The following is a 20,375-nucleotide window of genomic DNA, read 5'->3' as shown; positions in this document are numbered from 1 at the left end:
GACTACTATATTTATGTTTCTAAGATTGCTGAATCCGAATTCGAGATCCATTTTTCTCCATCAGGTTAGAGTTATGGTCAAATTGAGACCATCCCATGAATCAAGTACCCAATCGGTGGAACTACATTTTATTAAAAAAAAACTAAATAAAACGAGCTTAGCGAACCCAAAAACATGATAAATTGGCCCTATTTGCCCACATTCATGAGATGGTCTCGGTTTGATCATGACTTGACCTTGGTCCTGACCTTATGAAGAAAAACGAATCTCGGATTCAGATTCAGTGACATTAAAAACATATAATTATAGTAGTTTAGTCCTATGAAGCAATAATTCCTACTTTTTGCAATTGGCATATGTATCATCTTGTGACACTAATGATTAAAAATATAACGCGTTGTGTGGAATGGTAAATCCCACGAGTCATGCAAGGGTCCGTGCCTAAGCGCCGTATTACAAATTATTTTCAAAGGGGAAGGGAAGCAAGGCTCTTTCGCTCCTCTGAATGGTGACGATGGGCCTCGTCACTAAATTGGCGTTTTGGGCTTCGGTTTCAGAGAAAAGTAATGACAGGCGCACACAATAATCACTCACGATAACCGTTAACAATATTTATTCTCTACGTTTGACAATAAAGAGCGGCGACGCGAGTTCACGCGTCCTCAACGGCCGCGTGCCTACGCTCGTGCGGACAATCGCACGGGGGCACGGTACAATGATTTGAGAGGGTTACAAAGGAGGGACTCGTTCTAATCGTGGAATTCGCCGTGCTCGCGGAAGATCGCGAGCACTTCGCCGACGCGTCGCGCACTCGCGAATAGAGAGAGAAAGAGAGAGACGACCAGACCTGGTGAAGGCTGCTGGCAGGAATTGCTGCTGATGCTGCTGGCAGGAACTGTTGCTGAAGCGGCTGGCAGGAAATGCTGCTAATTCCACTGCTGGCAGCAAATACTGCGGGACTGCTGGCAGGATTGTGGCAGGCTCGGATGGATTCCTCGATGCAAGTGTCGTTGGAAGTCCTCTCCATGCTTTGATCTGTTCGTCGTCCTCTGCTTTCTTTGTCTGATTTGCGTTCTCTCACGTGCGCACGCTCAGTCGTCAAACGATCCGTCTAACTCAGAATCTCGGCTCGAACTGTCTCCCCTAATCGTACGCGCGTTGGCTTGAGCAACGCCGGCGGCTTCGCTCTCGCTAGCGGATCGCCACGGGTCACTCGCGACGCGTCATTCTCTCTTTCTTCTTCTTGCCGCAGCCGCTCTCGCTTCCAATCGGCTCCTAATGTCGATGCCCGGCTCAGGTATTGGTCCTGAAATAAAGCGGTGCGAGCATTGCGAGAGAGAGCTAGCCAGACAGGGCCGGGTATTCTAACCAAGGCCCCGTCATAATCTATATATATATAACAAAATAAAATGCCCTTTAAATAAATTTGGGGGTTATGATGAAAAAAAACTTAAATACATATCTATACATAAAATTTTCCGTTCTTTTAGAACTTGCAGTCAAAAATTCATTCTTTGTAAAATAAACATGTTTAATCTTCAAATAACTTTGAATTTGACCTTATGAATAATAATCTGATGAAATAGATATCAGATTTGTATTCAGCGATACCAAAGGCCTATAGTAATAGTAATTTTTATCGATTTGACTATTTTTCCAGGAATAGATCTTGAACTGACCTTGAACTTAATCTGATCGATATATACGGATTCCAGATTTGGATTCAGCCGCCCCAAAAACATAAGGACATGGTGTTCGGTTCCGCGCTCAGAAAATCATTTTTTTTATCGGACTGTGTCATACATAGTACGCTGATATCGTAAAGATGCAATGCTATTTGTAAGAGAACAAAAGCTTTCAATGTTATGAACTATAATTGATATATTTTCAAATTACATTCGCCAAGCCGATTGACCGGTACTGGCTAGGTGATCGGCCATCCGTCTTGCCGTCAGCGAGAGCCAAAGATGGTTCAAGTCACTTCGGTACGCAACCGTGGATCACATTCCCATCCAGGACATCCTTTTGGCATCTCACAGGTCGCACCGTGCGACAAACACGACGGTCCATATCCTAAACAGAAGCCTTTTAATAAGATGCTAACATCCAGACCAGTTGTACCTTGGTTTTTTTCAAGTTAGATACCCTTATCCTCCTTCTCCCCTGTCTCTCGTAGGCGGGGTCCCGAGCTTGGGACCGGCATAGCAGAGTTTGTGTGTATGTATGTGTGTATGTTGTATTTGTCTAGATCCAGATCGCATCACAATTATAGTAAATATCGAAAACCCTGCTAATTGGAATCAATTGCAATAGATACTCGGAAAGTGTTATTATTATACACGCTTTGTAGTTCAACATAATAATTATATAAAGAAATTATATCTGTTTCGAAACTTATTGGAAGACAAAGCGGATTGGCTTTGATCAGGCAAGCATATTGACGCGTTCAATGCACTCGAGCAGAATTTTATTAAATTTGTTTGCTTGAGTCACGCGATTTCAAATACACCGTGTAATGCACGTCGTTAGATATATATATATATATATATATATATATATAGTACAAAACTAAGAATTTATTAGAATGTAACACGAAACAATTTTTTTTATTGATAGCGAAGCTGATTGCCATTAATTTTGAATAGATTATTAGGAGAACATACATGTATTTTTAAAATGCAAGATTTCCGATAGTGCAATCATTTATATAGCTGGCTGATTCTTTATGAACATTCACGTCTGCTAAACTTATGTAATCATTCTTACTCTCTACTACATATAAATCAAATTCTGTATGTATTTTAAATATATCTATTATATATACTAAACTCATTAAAGCTAGTGTGAATGCGTAATGAAGGCACTACTCGCTGTTTTAACACCGAATAGTGCTCGTATAAACTGATACATGTGACTCTTGAGCATAAGTGTTGTGATAAGATGTGATTCTATGTCGAGTAAAATTTGTCAATAACTTACTGTTATATCTTTTTTCTACAAGTAATTGAATTTATAGAAAATTTACTTCATAGCGTTAATGATTGTGGCGACTCGTAATCGCCTTTAAGATGTTTGTTTAAAGATTATAGTGGAATAAGCATGTTAAAATTGCTTTGATCTGGATATTTATTCGGAATTGGCTATGTGAACGAACAAATTTAGAGACCTCTTAAGCCACATTTTCAGATCTTTAAACTTAATTTTATGTCCCTAGGCGTAAAAATGTATTTCTTTTGAACACATTTTTCTGTTTTATGGTTTGCTCAAAAAATTCAAAAAAAATTCCTGAAGGTGCTTTATTTACCGATAAAATACTCTGATTTTTTCAGATTTCAGGGATCAAAATTAAGACTAAAAAAATTGTTTTATTTTTTAATCAATTTTTAGATTATGAAGGTTATACTTGGCTAATCTCCGAATAACCATTTTTCATGTATTTTTTCCGTTACTTTCGAATCCTGCTCTCAGAATTACCGTTTTCAGACTGGAACATTCAAAAGTTAATTTTCCCCATGTTCTCCATGTTTTTAGTACATTACCTGCAAATAAAATCATAAGATAATTCAGAAGAGGCTAGAAAATCCAAAAATATCCATCTTTCCCATAAAAAATTTTAGAAATAGTGACTATCTGCAGCAGCAAAAGACCTGGTTCGATTAAGTTTATCGACAGGGAAAATTCATTATTGACTTATTCGCGAAACATTTTAACATACGAATATTGTCATGAAAATAAATTAATGACCAAGAATTTAACGAATATTTGTAATAATAAAATACATTTTCCACTTATTTCTTCAATATTTTAGTTATTTTTTATGTAAATACATGTAAAAATAAATAAGCGTTTTTCTCCTATTTAAACTTACTAAATTACTTGAATGTCAATTAAAATAATTTATTATTATTTATTATTAATTTATTAATTTATTATTAATATAGTACTGTAACGTTTGAGTCTATCTCGCGTAATGAAAACAATAGTTCGGACTCTTTATATTGAATTCGCAATTGCGTCTCCGAGAAAAGCAAGAAGTTGACACGCGCGTAATCTAAGTAGTAAAAGAAAATTTTTCGAGTAGCAAATCACGAGGCTTCCCAACTCGATGAGTTGTCTCGAAATGCAATTAAGAATAATCGCATCTATCGGGAAGAGGCCCGACAGCGCCGCAATCACTGCTCAATTTAATCTCTCAACAGCAAATATATTTCAGGTGGGAAGATGTCTAAGGCTGCTTTTTTCTCATGAGAGAGATAGTCTCATGAGTTGAGCGCTTAGATATCTGTAGGATGGGAGTTTAACAGGCTAACCACTAAATAAGAAATTCATCTCAGGAAATAGCTGAGGCTTTATTTCTATAACAGTGCTCGCGCTGCTTAGCAAGGTAGGATAGTGAGTCCTCTTGCCGCAGCGACGAGCGAATTTATACGTGCGAAATGGGCTCCTTTCTACGCATGGTAGCCCCTACAACGCTATTTTTGTCATTGACGCAAATTTTGTACATGTTTTATCGCAAAACGGATCGATCGAAATTGCAATTATATGATTTAAAAAATTAAACTTGAAATGATGAATTTTTTAACGTAAATTACATCTCGAGGAAAAATCGCCTTTCAAAGTTATAAGTTATACAATTCAATAATCAAATTACGCCACTTTTACAATAAAATTATGGAAAATTTTTACATGAAAAAATCGCTTGTGGTTAGAAGAATGTTATTCAAATAAAAAATGATTAATGTTGCTCTCAAATTTTGAATAATAATTAAAAAACAGATTTGCAAATTTCTTTTTTAGCGATTTAAAAATCAGCAAATTAGTGACAATCATAATCATCAATTTTACAGATATGTATGATCGATTTGCTATCTAACAGTGTTATTTTAATTGTTTAAAAAAAATAAATTGTTTTTTTATTGATAACTTAGTGAATAATTAGTTATCAAAGTGTCAAATTCTTGCTTTTCTGTTTCAATGCGTCGAGGTTGTAATCGCATGCTCGAAATAACAATATCGTTGTTTATTGCAAAATAACTAACAATATTAACTTGTAGATTAGATTTGACTAACAAATATCGACTTGAGAGTTATAACAACCTGAAATTCAGGATCAGCGCATCAAATTTAACTAAGAAATACTTTTGTTCGTTTAAAAAACTTCATAATTGACGATTTTCTGTTGTAAACAATAAATTTTTCCACGGTCGTGACGTCACGCTCCTTATATGGTAATGTTTTCGCAGAGTTACCCTAACACATTTGCATATACAGTGCCGGTCAGCCACTTTTACCCCCCCACGGGCAAAATCAGTCTAACTTCAAAGTTTTATATCTCTGGTAGAAATTAACGTACAGAGACGCGCGTGGGTGCGTTTGAAAGGTCTTTCGGAGAGCTTTCAAATGATATGACTCACGGTTGCCATCGATTGTTTTTTTAAATTTTGCAAAATTGAAAATTCTGAAATTTTTTTATTATTTTTGACAATTAGCCAATTTTGGAAAAAAAATCGTACGAAAATTTGAAGGACACCATTTTTTAGCTATTACCAAGCTCTATCTGAATCACTCATCAAAAATTTATTTTCGTCAAATATGACGCGCGCACGGGCATTTTTTCCTGGAAGTGACAGTTTTTTTCAACATTTTTTATCTCCGTCAAATTGTAACAATCGAAAAAAATTTATAGGAGAAAAAATGTTTGTTTTTTCACGTAGAATACTGCAATAATTTTTTTTTCTGTTTTTCGACAAATTTTTTTTTTCGGTTAAAATTATTTTTCAAGGTCGAAAAAAAAAAGATTTTTTTTTTATGTAATTTACGATACTTGTTATGTAGTATTATTGAATGGGTGGAAAAAAATTTTTTTTTGTGGTTTCTCATCTTTTTAGCGTACCGACTGTGAGAAAAAAAAATTGAAAAAAACCGAAAAAAAAATTTTTCGAAAAACCGAAAAAAAAATTATTGCAGTATTCTACGTGAAAAAACAAACATTTTTTCTCGTATAAAATTTTTTTCGATTGTTACAATTTGACGGAGATAAAAAATGTTGAAAAAAACTGTCACTTCCAGGAAAAAATGCCCGTGCGCGCGTCATATTTGACGAAAATAAATTTTTGATGAGTGATTCAGATAGGGCTTGGTAATAGCTAAAAAATGGTGTACTTCAAATTTTCGTACGATTTTTTTTCCAAAATTGGCTAATTGTCAAATATAATAAAAAAATTTCAGAATTTTCAATTTTGCATAATTGTTGCAAAATTTAAAAAAACAATCGATGGCAACCGTGAGTCATATCATTTGAAAGCTCTCCGAAAGACCTTTCAAACGCACCCACGCGCGTCTCTGTACGTTAATTTCTACCAGAGATATAAAACTTTGAAGTTAGATTGATTTTGCCCGTGGGGGGGTAAAAGTGGCTGACCGGCACTGTACGTGTGAAAAGCGCCTACGCTCAATTACCGCTTTTCTTTAATGGTCTCGTGTGTGACGGGTTGCCGTTTTGCAGAGGGAAATAGGAGACAAATCAGACTGGACCGTTACAGTACTTACTGTAAATATAAAATAATTAAATGATTTTGTATTTTTATTAATAATATCGACGATGGAACTTACCTGTCAACACAATGTAATTCATATGTAGCGACTTGTGAACCTGTCTCACGGCTTACAATTTCGGCCGGTAGGCGCACTCAAGCTTACTTTTGGGATCCTAATTACCTTTATAATGGTATATACTTGAAGGTATAACTGTATTCCGTATAAACGTGTAAAAGCTCTGTGTGACGTCGGGGTCACTCTCAGGTACGCTTGGAGTAAGCGTAAACTCAGGGTTGCTCTGATTTGGCTATCGTGTAACACATAAGCCGGGACGAGCAATATTGTTGCGTGGAGAAAACTGTATGCTAGCGCGGTATGTAATAACCAAATGTTATTACGAACACACTAGACTCACGCTTAATGTGTTCTTAAGGGACTTTAATGAAAATTGACCAGACTCACGCTTAATGAATTTACAAAAAAAACGTATTGCTTAAAGAAAGAAAAGGATAGTCAGATGTAAGGTTTTACTTACTTTTATTTTATTTAATTATTTGTTATTAAGGCTGCGCTCTCTCAGCTCTTTGACCTCTTTCTCTCTCTTTCTCTCTATTCTGGATGTAGTTGGGTGACTTCTTGATTGAATTTTGGCTGACTTCTTCAAAATTTTCTTCTCTGATGCTTCCTCCAGCACTCACTCACTGGTAGTCACTTCTCGTTAGGCACTTCCTGGTACTCACTCCACTCCTCCAGTCTTGTACAGAGCTTTTTATAAGCAGTGGATGGTTGGGTGGAAATCCCTTTCCTCAGGCCCATGAAGCGATAACGGCCAAATTTTGTATTGGGAAATTTTCTAATCGTATCTAGGATTTCTTTATTGGTCTGTGGGCGTGAATTTTCAGAGAGAGAAAGGGTCCCTCTTTAACTAGGGCCCTTTTCTCCAGAGATGGCTCTTGGAGTGCCACTTTTAAGAGCAAGAGTGACGCTATAGTTTATAATTACTTATACAAAATCCTACTAAACTTAGTTAATTTTAACGATACATATTGATTATTACAATAATTCAATTATTTTAAATATTTAGAAAATCCAAAACTTCTACGATTTATTATAAAATGCATTATTGTTCTAATATAAAATTATTTATTAATTATTTGGTGACTAAAAGATTCGCATTATGGTACAATAATAACTTACAAAATTGATTAAAATCCATTAAATATTACGGATATTTTCTTAAAATTCGGTGGGAAAAAAAGATAAATTGCATTTTATGGCCCCCTTCCATTATCGGCGCGATAACGCTTTACGATGTATTCGCGATGATCGTAGGCTCCTGTCAACACATCCGCGTGGGACAAAGCAGGATAGAGCGTCGCAGGCTCGGGCCACTATCAAGTTTTATATAAACTCTTTATCTTGAATGCCTTTTCATCGTGGGAAATCAGGAAGATTTCCGCTATGTTCTTCATATTTATTTCTATTAATTAATATTGAAAAAGAACTAAGTTACGGCTGGCCGTCACATCTGAATATTGTCATACTCTGTAACAAGAGTCTCTAGTTATTGTCATCCGCCACCGTCGCGAGCATCAGTCAGTGATCCGTACTGCTTTACCGTGCGAAATTACGCGCTGCATGCGTATCCGCGAAAAAGAGGGAATGCGCGAGTAGACAAATACCGGCATTCGTTAGTTTTTCTTTGACCGAATGAGAGGGCGAGCCGTATTATTTTTCCAACGAATAACTGAGGTATACGATCAGCGACGAGCGCAATGAACTAAGAAGGCCGTCAGCGGATATATCTAGATGCGAACTCTTAGCCGTTTAACATCGTCGGCTTCTTTGTAATCGGTCCACTCACTCTCGAGGGCGACGTTTCAATACCTATGATCGTTATAGCTTACGGCAGAGTTTCTGTTTTTTGACATATAAGTCACGTGAATCGTACTGTGGCGCCGAAATAGTGAAGCGGCGCAAATGCGTTGCTTTCATTGTAATCTTGTTCCGTGTTACCGCTTTAGCTACGCGTCCATCTATGCCAACGATTTCCTTTCTCTCTCTCTCTCTCTCTTTCTCTCTCTACGGCATTAATAATAAGTGCACAGCACCTGACAAATGTGTATATTCGCTTGTAGGAAATAAAGTGCTGAGGAAGTCAATTAATAAAATCTCATAAGTTGCAATTACGTATCCGGTTGATTTTCCTGTTTCGCACTTTCTGTCCGTCGATGATACGAGTTGCCCGCGCATTGCACGATTGATGTACGACCTTTCAGAACGGCTATTCTGCTGCAAGGATGTATCTACGAACGCGTGCAGATACTTTAACAGGGGGCAGAGGAACAGCTGCTGTGATTTGGCGATATAGAAATTGACAACGAAGGTGATAGGCAAATGATTTGGTCTTATTCTCGTTTCATAACGCTTCACATATTATGATTATATTTTCCATTTATCATGTTTAAATCAGCTCTTTATTATTATATATAAAAAATTAATTACCTAATGAAAAAATTGTTAAAAAATTATATCATTAGTTTTTACTCTCGAAAAGGTATCTAGCAATCTCCTGTAAGTTAAGTTACAAATATTTGATCAAAAAGTTACTGATTTTTTCAGAAGTGAAGACACTTTGATTATAATATTATTTATTTGTCACAAGGAAATTGAAACGTTGAATAACCAGGGGTGAAAAAGTAATTAAAAATTAATGACAACGCACTGGCTCACACCTCCGCCGTAGCCATGGCCAAATTGGTCGAATTAGGCTACAAACTGCTGCTCCATCCACCGTATTCTCCAGATTTAGCCCCGTGCGACTTCTTTTTGTTTCCAAACTTGAAAAAGTCACTCGCCGGGCAGAAATTTGAGTCAAATGAGGAGGTAATCGCTGCCACGGAAGCCTACTTTTCCGACCTCGAGGAAACGTATTTTTCAGACGAGTTAAAGAAGTTGGAGCATCGCTGGGCCAAGTGTATCGAACTAAAAGGAGACCATGTTGAAAAAGAAAACGCCACTTTTCTAAAATTTTCGTTTTTCTTTTGTAGGCTAAGTACTTATCGGACCACCCTCGTATAGTTAATATTTAACGTTTAAATGTGGATATTATATTACATTTCAATATTATATTCCAATGAATGCGACCCTCCTTCGTTCCTTTTATGTGTTTATTATACACTGCCCGTCAATCACTTTTGCCATGCTTACCTCAAAATTAGGCAAACTTAAAAGTTTTGTATCTCGGACGGAAATCATCGTATCACAAAAAACCGCAGGGCATTTTAAAGGTAATTGCAAAAGCTTCCATTTAAGATGTGCAGAGATTTATAAATGAAAAAATATGTTTTTATTACAGTAAAAAAACTGATTAAAAAAATTTCAATTTTTTTAACCTCGACTTAAATCAATGCCAATTTAGAACCAGGCGGTGGAGGGCAAATCGACTTGAGGAGTTCGGAGGGTAATGTCTTTCTCTTTAAAATGAGCTCCCGCGGGGTTCTATCCGATGTTTTTTAACCGAGTTACGGCATTTTTTGTAACAAGCAACCTTCTTTTTCCAATCCACAATTACTTCGACTTGCGTACGTTTTGGAAAAAAATGCCAAAGAGAAAAAAGTTTCATTTTGTGTCCAAGAATACGAAAATAAAGTCAAAATGAAGAAATAGAAAAAATAATTTTTTTCGGTTTTTTAGGGCATTACAAAAATAAAGGAATTTAACTTTTTTTTACGCTTAGTTTTAGTTTTTTTGTGATTTACTACGTCCCTAGACATTTTAAAACTAAGCGTAAAAAAAAGTTATATTCCTTTATTTTTTTAATGCGCTAAAAAACCGAAAAAAATTTTTTTCTCTATTTCTTTATTTTGACTTTATTTTCGTATTCTTGGACACAAAATGAAACGTTTCTCTTTGGCATTTTTTTCCAAAACGTACGCAAGTCGAAGTAATTGAGGATTGGAAAAAGAAGGTTGCTTTTTACAAAAAACGCCGTAACTCGGTTAAAAAACATCGGATAGAACCCCGCGGGAGCTCATTTTAAAGGGAAAGACATTACCCTCCGAACCCCTCAGGTCGATTTGCCCTCCACCGCCTGGTTCTAAATTGGCATTGATTTAAGTCGAGGTTAAAAAAATTGAAATTTTTTTAATCAGTTTTTTTACTGTAATAAAAACATATTTTTTCATTTTTAAGTCTCTGCACGTCTTAAATGGAAGCTTTTACAATTACCTTTAAAATGCCCTGCGGTTTTTTGTGATACGATGATTTCCGACCTAGATACAAAACTTTCAAGTTTGCCTAATTTTGAGGTAAACATGGCAAAAGTGATTGACGGGCAGTGTATATCTCTAACATAAATAAAAACCACAAGGACTATACAATTTTATTTTTTAACACAATTTTTCTTCTTTTTATCGTTGCAACTGCTTTGAACATCTACATAGTTGTTCACGAGGAAGAGGCGCATAATACAATTATATGATTAAACGAATTTACCTGTAACTGAAGTTCTATCATAATTGTATGAACGCCTCTTCCAAAGTGATCAAAGTCCCACCACTAATACCCTACCATCTCAAAAAGAAAAAAAAACGTTTTGAGATCCCAACAGGAATAGTTGCAACGCGGCTTCAAACTAATGAGAGGTCTGGAGAAGCCCTATCAAACGGTCTTTAGTTTGGAGCTTTAAAATATTGTGAATATCGGGCCGGATCGACTACAGTCGAGAGGACTATATAGTTGATCACTTCGGAAGAGGCGTTCATACAATTATGATTGAACTTCACTTACAGGTAAGTTCGTTTAATCATATAATTTTGCAGTTTTGTCTAAAATGATCGTAGAAGAACGCGCGTAGGCTCATTTTGAAGAGTTAAGCAATACCCTTCATATCCCGCCGGTATGTTTTTATTAAATTAAAAATTATATTTTTTAAGTTAAAACAAATTATTTTTTTTTTTAATTTTTTTACTTTAGAGCAATAGCTTAACCCTTTTCTATCTGAATTTTCTTGGAGCATGCTATCATATAGAAAAATATTCTAGGCTGATTTTGAAGCTATAAATAACTGATTTTTGCAATAAAATTGAATCAAAATTTTTTTTCATTTTTTTGAAGTTTTTAACATTTAAAAGGCTAAAAGTTTCCGGATAGCCTATAATAAACATAAGTAAAGCTGATTTGATATTACACACATATTTATTTTCAAAAATTTTCAAAAACCAGCTTGATTTTTCAAAAAGTTCAATTTCAGTCCATGTCCCTCCCAAGGGACATTTGGTAGGAAAGGTTTAAGCAATAGTAGATTTAAATTTCTGCGATATTATTTAATTTGAACAAAATGCCGCAATACACGCAATTACAGATCCGTGAAGCTATAATAAAACTACATGAAGATAGAAAATATTATTTATCTTATTTATTTGTAGTCATTCGATAGAAGTATATAAAAAAATACTACATAAAATCTATATAAAAAATACTTTGTTTCATTGAAATTACTTTTAATTAACGCGTTTTAATTGAACAACAAAAACTATTATATCTATATCAATAAGTAGAGTGACATCACGCTCTTTAAATAGTCATGAAATTTGACTCTAGCACTAATACAATCATATAATATGAGAGATAGTGCCATTTAATATACTAATTGATATATGTAGATTCATGAGATTAGCGGGTTGCAGTATTCCAGTGAATATAAGAGAAGAGCTTATAGATAGAATCGTTATAATTCATCACTTTAGATTTTCTATATATCCTAACCTAAAGAAGTGAAAAAGACGGTTTTTTTGTATATATAATGTCACGTCTTGGAAAAATCTTTTTTCTGAAACAGAGAAAACTGCCTGATAGACTAACTTTTGTCTTTTAAAATCCATTTTGCAAATTTGAGATATATTTTTTTCATCCAGATATCGTTAAATGTGTTTAATTATTTTATCAATTTTGAAACAGCTCATTTCCTCAAGATGCGTATATAGAATATCTAGATAAAAAGAATATTTTAAATTTAACAAATGAATTTTAAATGGTAAGAGTTGACCTTCCAAGTGGGTCTTGCCAATTATAGAAAAAATTTTTCTTCACGACGTTACAGAACATAGAGAATATACAAAAATACCGTTTGAATATTTTTGGCTCGTTACTAGTGAAATAAGAGAGTCATTTTTAATAATTAAATGTTGTGACGCTACACCGCCTTTTTGATCTCTTTTGGTTAAGGTATCTAGAAAACCTGACGCGATGGATATTTTTTAACTTTAGATTCGAATTCTATGCAAAAAATTACTTTGCAAATAACCACAGTTGAGCAACAAAAATCACAACCCTTTATTTTGTAGATCTGTGTAATTAATTCCACCCTTACATTGTGATCATTCCTAAAATTATTTTACCAAACAAAAAATGTACGGTAAGGAAAACTAATTCAAAGTTCTCTCCATTAATATCAATTTTTAACAGTTTCTTTTATGGATGTTAACTTTTTACCTATTGCTAAGGATATAATTATATTAGTTATAAAAAGTTTAAGGAAATTTTATGATCTATTTAATTCGTTATAAAAGTTTTCTGACATAGTACTCATTTTATTGCTATTATTAATTAACGATCTACTTTAAAACACGTAGTGATAGTGACCTTTTCAAATAAATTTTCGTCATTTTATGGATCTTCTTACTTAATGCGGTAACGACATCGTGACAAAAGAACGCGCTGATGTATCGCAACTCAACGTTATTATATTCAATTTAAAGGATTCTGTTGAACATTATTAGTATTATATTAATACTGTTAATATTAGGTGGAGAAAAATAAATACCTGGAGTTAGTGATGGTACTTGTGAATAATTAAAGCTACTGATTACTTGACTGTTTTTATTTGGACGATTTTGGACATTGTGACGGTAAACGTCTTGTTTGCGCTGCCGTCTCGATCACGCGGCTGCCTACGGGGGCAGCACCTACCGGCCGGGGAAAGTGGAAAACGGGAACTCGGTCCAATATGGGACGGAACGCGCACGAAGGTAGAAGAACCAGTCGAGGAATAGCCATCCTAGGATCTAGGAGTATCAAGAGTTGGATCAACAACGTGCGCGAATACGAACGTGAAAAGAGTGCGGAAGCTAGACTGTTGATAATCTCCATTGTTGTTGCTGTTTCGAGTGGTCGGTGATAATGCCATTGTAGGCCAACCACGAGGTCGCGGAATCTAGCCGATAGGATATGCAGGACGACGGAGAAAATCTCTTTTCCAATTAGAAAAAGCGGCAACCTGAGTTGCATATTGAGAGGCCATACTAATCTGCTCCCCCTGATAGCTGCGCTAATTACCCCCCCTAACTGCGCTTAATTACTCTCCCCTCACACCGGCGATTATGAGAAAATCAGTAGCGAGCATGCAAACGAATATCGCGAACGAGAGATTATAAACGAAATGTCGATGCGTAAGATTGTTGCGCGCACCGCATAAGCTAAATGCGCTGGCCAAACGTATTGTAGATTACATAGAAAATAAACTAGTTCGTGTATGATTGAAATGTTAATTTATTGTTGTCTTTGCTAGTAATAAGTTGGTTGACTGACACGCGTCCTCTCCTGATCTTTGGTTAGTTATCGAAACTTGATTATGTTGATTTCACCGCGTGCATTCAGGTACGACTGCGCATCGGGCGAGACAAAGAAATAAAACGGAATTCACACCCCGTTACAACATATGAATTACGTTCATAACTACGATAACATGATTTACGGAAATTTTGCATTTGGACATTGAAACTCTGCATTTTGAACTGATTAATCTGAATTTTTTTGGTGATCATAATTGGAATCTTCATGTATGTTTGATTTTTCATTAAATAAATTATCTAAGCTCACTACAGCTTTTTCAAATTACTACACTCAACAAAAGCTTCGCTTTTTCTTATTGAAAGTGGAAACTGTTTAATAATTGCAAAATCTTTCTCATAATATCACAGTCATGACGCTGAGCGGAACGGAGCCGCCCGACGGCTCACTCCTTAAGCACTATAAATATCATCCTAATGTAAAAGTAAAAATATAAAATAATAATAAGTAAAAATCCTAATGTAAAAATACAGAGATTATTGTAAAAAACAAACCTAAAAATAAAAGAGTACGAGGGTGGTCCGATAAGTACTTAGCCTACAAAAGAAAAATGAAAATTTTGGAAAAGTGGCGTTTTATTTTTCAACATAGTCTCCTTTTAGTTCGATACACTTGGCTCAGCGATGCTCCAACTTCTTTAACCCGTCTGAAAAATACGTTTCCTCGAGGTCTGAAAAGTATGCTTCCGTGGCAGCGATTACCTCCTCATTCGACTCAAATTTCTGCACGGCGAGTGACTTTTTCAAGTTTGGAAACAAAAAGAAGTCGCACGGGGTTAAATCTGGAGAATACGGTGGATGGGGCAGCAGTTCGTAGTCTAATTCGACCAACTTGGCCATGGCGACGGCGGAGGTGTGAGCCGGTGCGTTGTCATAGTAGAAGAGCACTTTTTTCTTCGCCAAATGGGGCCGTTTTTTCTGCAATTCGACGTCGAATCGGCCCAATAATTCGGCATAGTACAGCCCTGTGACCGTTCCCCCCCCCCCCCCCCCCCCCCCTCCAGGTAGTCGATGTAGATCACACCTTGTGAATCCCAGAAAACGGTGGCCATTACCTTTCCGGCCGATGGGGCAGTCTTCGCCTTCTTCGGAGCACTTTCGTCGGGTAAAGTCCACTGTTTTGACTGTTCCTTGGTCTCTGATGTATACCAGTGGATCCATGTTTCGTCGACGGTCACGAAACGACGCAGAAACTCCTTCGGATTGCGCTTAAACAGCGTCTGAAATTGCTCTGAAGTTGTCTCACGGTTGCGCTTGTTGTCCGGAGTGAGCAAACGCGGCACCCATCGCGCCGACAGCTTTCTCATGCCCAAAATTTCATGCAGGACATGACCCACGCGGTCTTTTGAGATGCCTACGATCTTAGCTATCTCGCGCACCATCAATCGTCGATCTGCCAATACGAGATCGTGAATTTTTGTCACGTTATCCTCCGTGGTTGCCGTTTTCGGAATACCTGGACGTGGCTCTTCAAAAATCAACCAATTTTTGACGGTCGCCATCGAAGGAGAAGATTTACCGTACACAGCATCCAAGCGTTTTTTGATTTCGCTGCGCGATTTCCCTTCCAAAAACAAGAATCGCATCACCGACCGTACTGCTCTTTTTCCATTTTTCAAAAATCAATGGACACACTTGCTTACACACGCTCTCAAAAATAAACTACAACTCTGAGCTGGTTGAAATCTTAACAGTAACCATCGAGAAGGTTGTACTACGTGATAGAATATTTCTTTTGAGAGAGTGGCGCCATCGGGTGGTGAGGCTAAGTACTTATCGGACCACCCTCGTACTTAGACTAGTTATAAAAAAATATATTTTTGATGATAATTTGAACTTAGAAAATACAATAGCTCATTATGTAATCAAAAACAAAACAATACAAACTAGAAAAGTAATTTCTAAAAACAAAGAGTCTATAATTGGGTTATTCTTGGCTATTTCGATTGACTTATAGCCCTTAGGTTACGGATTTTTTTTAATTTGGCACAATTATTGTACACATGAAAGTGAGATTTTTCCCAAATTTGGATGTCGATACTATAACAGCGTATTTACGGTAAGGCAAGAACTGTACGATGACTCACGCGATTAGCGCATGGGCGCCAGGCACTGAGGGGAAGTGAGGGAGCAGTGCCTCTCCTTTGGATATGACTAGCTCTAATATTGAAGAGCGGAAGCAGGTTCCTGTGAATTTACCTAGAAAGAATGGAATAAGGAACTGGGGATTGCATACAACTCAATGTCTATAATAAAAATCAAAGTAAATGATAAATATGAGATTTATTACAGATCGAACAAACAAATACTTGTTAAATAAACTAGGCAATTAATATGGTATTCAAACGAATACTAACTTGATAATGAGCTTCGACTTACTCGTCTAATTCGACGGCTAATTAAATTAAATATTTCAAAATTGTAATTCTAAGACTTTGGCTCTCTTCGGCTTGACCGTACGATAGTCAAGCCAGGCATAGAGGAAAACAAAAGATTCTAATAACGCGAGGTCACTTACAATCGCTAATGATATAATTCGCCGATAGTCAAATTTCCATTTAGAGTAAGATTTGAGTCACACACATGACCGATTGAAGCAATTTAATAGGCTTGAAATGACTGTTACCTTAATTGCTTACAAAGCTCTGATAATCCACTTACTGATACATGCTCGCTGATTAACACGGAACAAGACCTTTGACGGTAGTTGATTAGTTAGGCAAGGTAACGGCAAACAATGCAACGTGATCACTTATGATTGAATGAGGCACGTTTGAGCTAATCAAAGACTGACTTTGTAATGCAATTTCGAATGCCGGAGAAAGCGTTATCTCGGCGCAGTATGATAAGCGCGGGTTTAGAACGTCCGGCGTTGACCGCAGCCTAGAACTCTCTGCCGGATTCCTTCTCTTCTCCGTCTTTGCTAGCATTGCCCCTCATCTCGTTGTACTTAGCTTCCGAGAGTGGGCTTGGTAATTGTTTGTGTGTACTTGGTAAGTATGTTGTAAGTGTGGTGTGACGTCATATGGCCTTGACTCAGGGAAACATGAAATAAATACAAAATATGAAAATATCGTGTGACCTGTACTTTGTCAAATACGTCGCGAGAGTCAATATTGCTCATTGCGCATGAGAGAGTCAGCAGCGGTCAATTAGCCTACCGCTGCCTGATCTTGTCCCATGTTACACTCCCCCCCGCCAGACGGAGACCTGGGGGTGGAAGCGAATCACCAGGGCTCGTATAAGCAAAAAGGAAGCACAGCCAAAGGCAAACGTGAAGAAAAAAAAGAAACTACATGACCCTTATTTCGGTCCGTTTGTGTGTTTTGTAACTCATGCGGACGTTTGACAAAGTAGGCAGGCATTAAAAAAAAATCATAAAAAGATAATGATAATGAAAGAGAAAAAAAACGAATATATAACGGAATTACATCGTGATGTTATATAAAGGCAAAAAAAAAAGACAATTAAAAAAAACAAGATTCCCATCAGATTGTATGCAACCAGTTTCCGGATTAGGAAGGGAGTGCATAGGATGGGTAAACGGTAGCAGGCATTTGGCGAGGACGCAAGCCATGCCACGTTTAAAATAAGGAAAAGGCAAAAAAAAATATATATATATGTGGCGGCGAGGGGGGAAATTAACGACTCGAGCCGCGATAATGCTTTTATTTAATTAAACGGACGTGCAAATGTATGTTTTAAGATTGGTTTATTCTAATTATTACATTTGTGACGAATCGTGAAGAGAAAAAAAAGGAAAAAGGCAAGAAAGAGAAAAAAAAAAGAAAAAAAAAAGAAAAAAAAAATAGTGGCGAACATAAAGGCATTTTATAAAAACAAAAGAAACAAAAAAAAATCATTGGTCGTTTTCCACGCCTAGCGTCTCCTAATTTGTTGCGTGATGCGCCATTGGTCCTTCTCTCCCAATGGGTTGCAAGGACCTCTCACCCCTGTACCATCTCCATACTGCTCCTGGCAATTATTGCAGGTCTTGAGGGTGGCGTAAAGTTTGCCACAGCCGAAGCAGAATATTCTTCTGGCTTTGGTACACTCAGGATACCCATGTCCCAATGCATGGCAATTCCAGCATTTTGTTGTTTTTATTATTTTTATATCTTTTAGAGCGATAGGCGCTCTTGGCAGGTTTATTACCGCTCTCGGGGCTGGTTCGCCTTGTTGTTGCTGGGGCACTTGAGGAGGTTGAGGTAAACGGGGTGATTCCCTAGGTATCCACCTGTGGACGAACATAAGGTTTGAGATCCTTGATGTGGACTTTGGTGGTCTTACGACCCGCTGCATTAGTTAGAAGTACGACCGTTGGTGACAGTACCGCAGAGACGTACCAGTCGGAGGCAAACTTAGGCGCCAGGGCGGCACTAACCCCTGCATTAGCGGCAGATAAGGTATGTAGTTTCCGCCACACCCTGTCGCCGACGCTATACGAAGCGTGCCTCCGTCTGGCGTCATAATACGGCCTCTGACGCTCTGCTGCTGCCTGCAAGTTCCGCGTAACTGAATCCCGTACCGCCGCGAGGCCTTCCATCCGCTTTTTCCACGAGGCAATATCTAAAGGCAAGATTTCCGCATTTGGGTTGTGGAGCAATGAGGCATCTGGCAATCTCGGTTCTCGGCCGAAATTAAGGAACGCAGGAGACACTTTGAGGGAGCTATGCACTGCTGAGTTGACTGCCAATCGGAATTCAGGCAAGTGAACGTCCCAATCGCGATGGTTGTCGTCTATAAACGACCTGATCATGGTTTTGACCACGCGATTGGCACGTTCTACGATATTGGCTTGGGGGTGGTACGCCGGGCTGGTGGAGTGCTTTATCCCATACTTTTCCAGCAAGCTTTTTACCGCCTTGTTCGTAAACTCTGTGCCGTTATCCGTATGGAGAGTTTGAGGTGCTCCATAGCGGCAGATGACACTGTCCATTAAGGCTTTCGACACAGTCTGTGCGTTCGCCTTGCGAACCGGCACCAATTCCACCCACTTAGTAAACCAATCTTGGAATACCAGGAGATACACGTTTCCCGCCTTTGAGCGAGGCAAGGGGCCCATTGTGTCCACTGCCACCGTCAGCCATGGTTGTTCCACATACCTGTGGCCCATGTATCCTGCTGGCGATTGCTGAAGAACTTTATTGGCTTGGCAGGTAAGGCAGGCTTTAACATACTTGGATGTATCTTCGAAGTACCCTGGCCAATAGAACGTTGCACTGATACGACGGAACGTTTTCTCAATTCCTAAATGTCCTGCGGTCGGAGTGTTATGTGCATCCATCAGGGCTTTCTCCCTGAGTTCTGCAGGCAATACTAGTTTCCATGGTTGGAGGTCTTCCAGCATATTCTCCATTATTGGGTTAGGCAAATGTTTGAACATCTTGTCATCTTCTACTCGCCAGTTGGGGAACTTTTGTGGGTTTGTTTTTATTTCCGCTAGTCGCTTAGTATACCATGGGTCTGTTATCGTCTCTATGGAAGCTATTTCCCCTTCGTCCGGGAACATTCTTGATAAGGCATCGGGGACGTGGTGTAGAGCGCCTTTACGGTGGATTATTTCCATATCGTATTGCGCTAACTGCATTGCCCAACGTGCCAATCTACCTTTTGGGTCCTTAAGCGACTGCAACCAACGCAGTGAACTGTGGTCTGTAATTACAGTAAAGTGAGTGCCTTCCAGGTAGTGGCGATACTTTTCTACTCCCCAAAGTATCGCTAGGCATTCTCGTTCAGTCACTGTGTAGTTGCGTTCCGCTGGAGTAAGGGCACGTGATGCATAAGCCAAGACTTGTTCTACCCCTTCTCGAGTTTGGGTTAGGACTGACTCATGACCCTGCACATCAATGCAGTGCTCTACAAGATTTGTCACGCCAAAACCAGCCGCTGGAGGTTTCTTAAACCGGTCAAGTAACTCATATATTCGAGTTTCCTCGACTATAGAGACCTCTTTAATAGCGGCTAAGGCGGATACAGAATCTTGCTCCACAGGGTTCTGCTCGGTATTAAATTCACCGGGCTGAGAGCCAGGCAGTGACCATACTTTGGTGCCGAAATCGATCCTTAATTCAAAATCTTTCAGGAAGTCGATTCCTTGCACACAGTCATAGGCCAGGCATGGAAGTAGGCGAGCTTTGAGGGGTCGGCATGTCTTACCCAAGGCAATATCTAAAGAGATTTCGCCTCCAGTGGTTGTTGTCGATC

At 38.0% G+C, this 20,375-nt stretch overlaps 1 protein-coding gene across 6 annotated transcripts in view; it reads left to right on the top strand.

Moving 5' to 3' along the window:
* LOC131668558 (synaptojanin-1) overlaps nucleotides 1–20,375 on the top strand; it is a 433,427-nt gene that overhangs the window by 20,956 nt on the left and 392,096 nt on the right. The window contains exon 1 of one of the 6 annotated variants that reach the window (XM_058942856.1): nucleotides 1,740–1,839. The exons of the other annotated variants lie outside the window; for them this stretch is intronic. The gene's annotated coding sequence lies outside the window, so the exon portion shown is untranslated. Of the gene's footprint in view, nucleotides 1–1,739; nucleotides 1,840–20,375 lie in introns of those variants that run through there. 6 annotated transcript variants of the gene reach the window in all.

This window comes from Phymastichus coffea, unplaced genomic scaffold, assembly GCF_024137745.1.
Source record: "Phymastichus coffea isolate CEN01 unplaced genomic scaffold, Cenicafe_Pcof_1.1 PCOF00006, whole genome shotgun sequence".
In the NCBI taxonomy this organism is placed as follows: Eukaryota; Metazoa; Arthropoda; class Insecta; order Hymenoptera; family Eulophidae; genus Phymastichus; species Phymastichus coffea.
The sequence above is the reverse complement of the archived record's forward strand: the minus strand, read 5'-3'. Positions and strand labels throughout refer to the sequence as shown.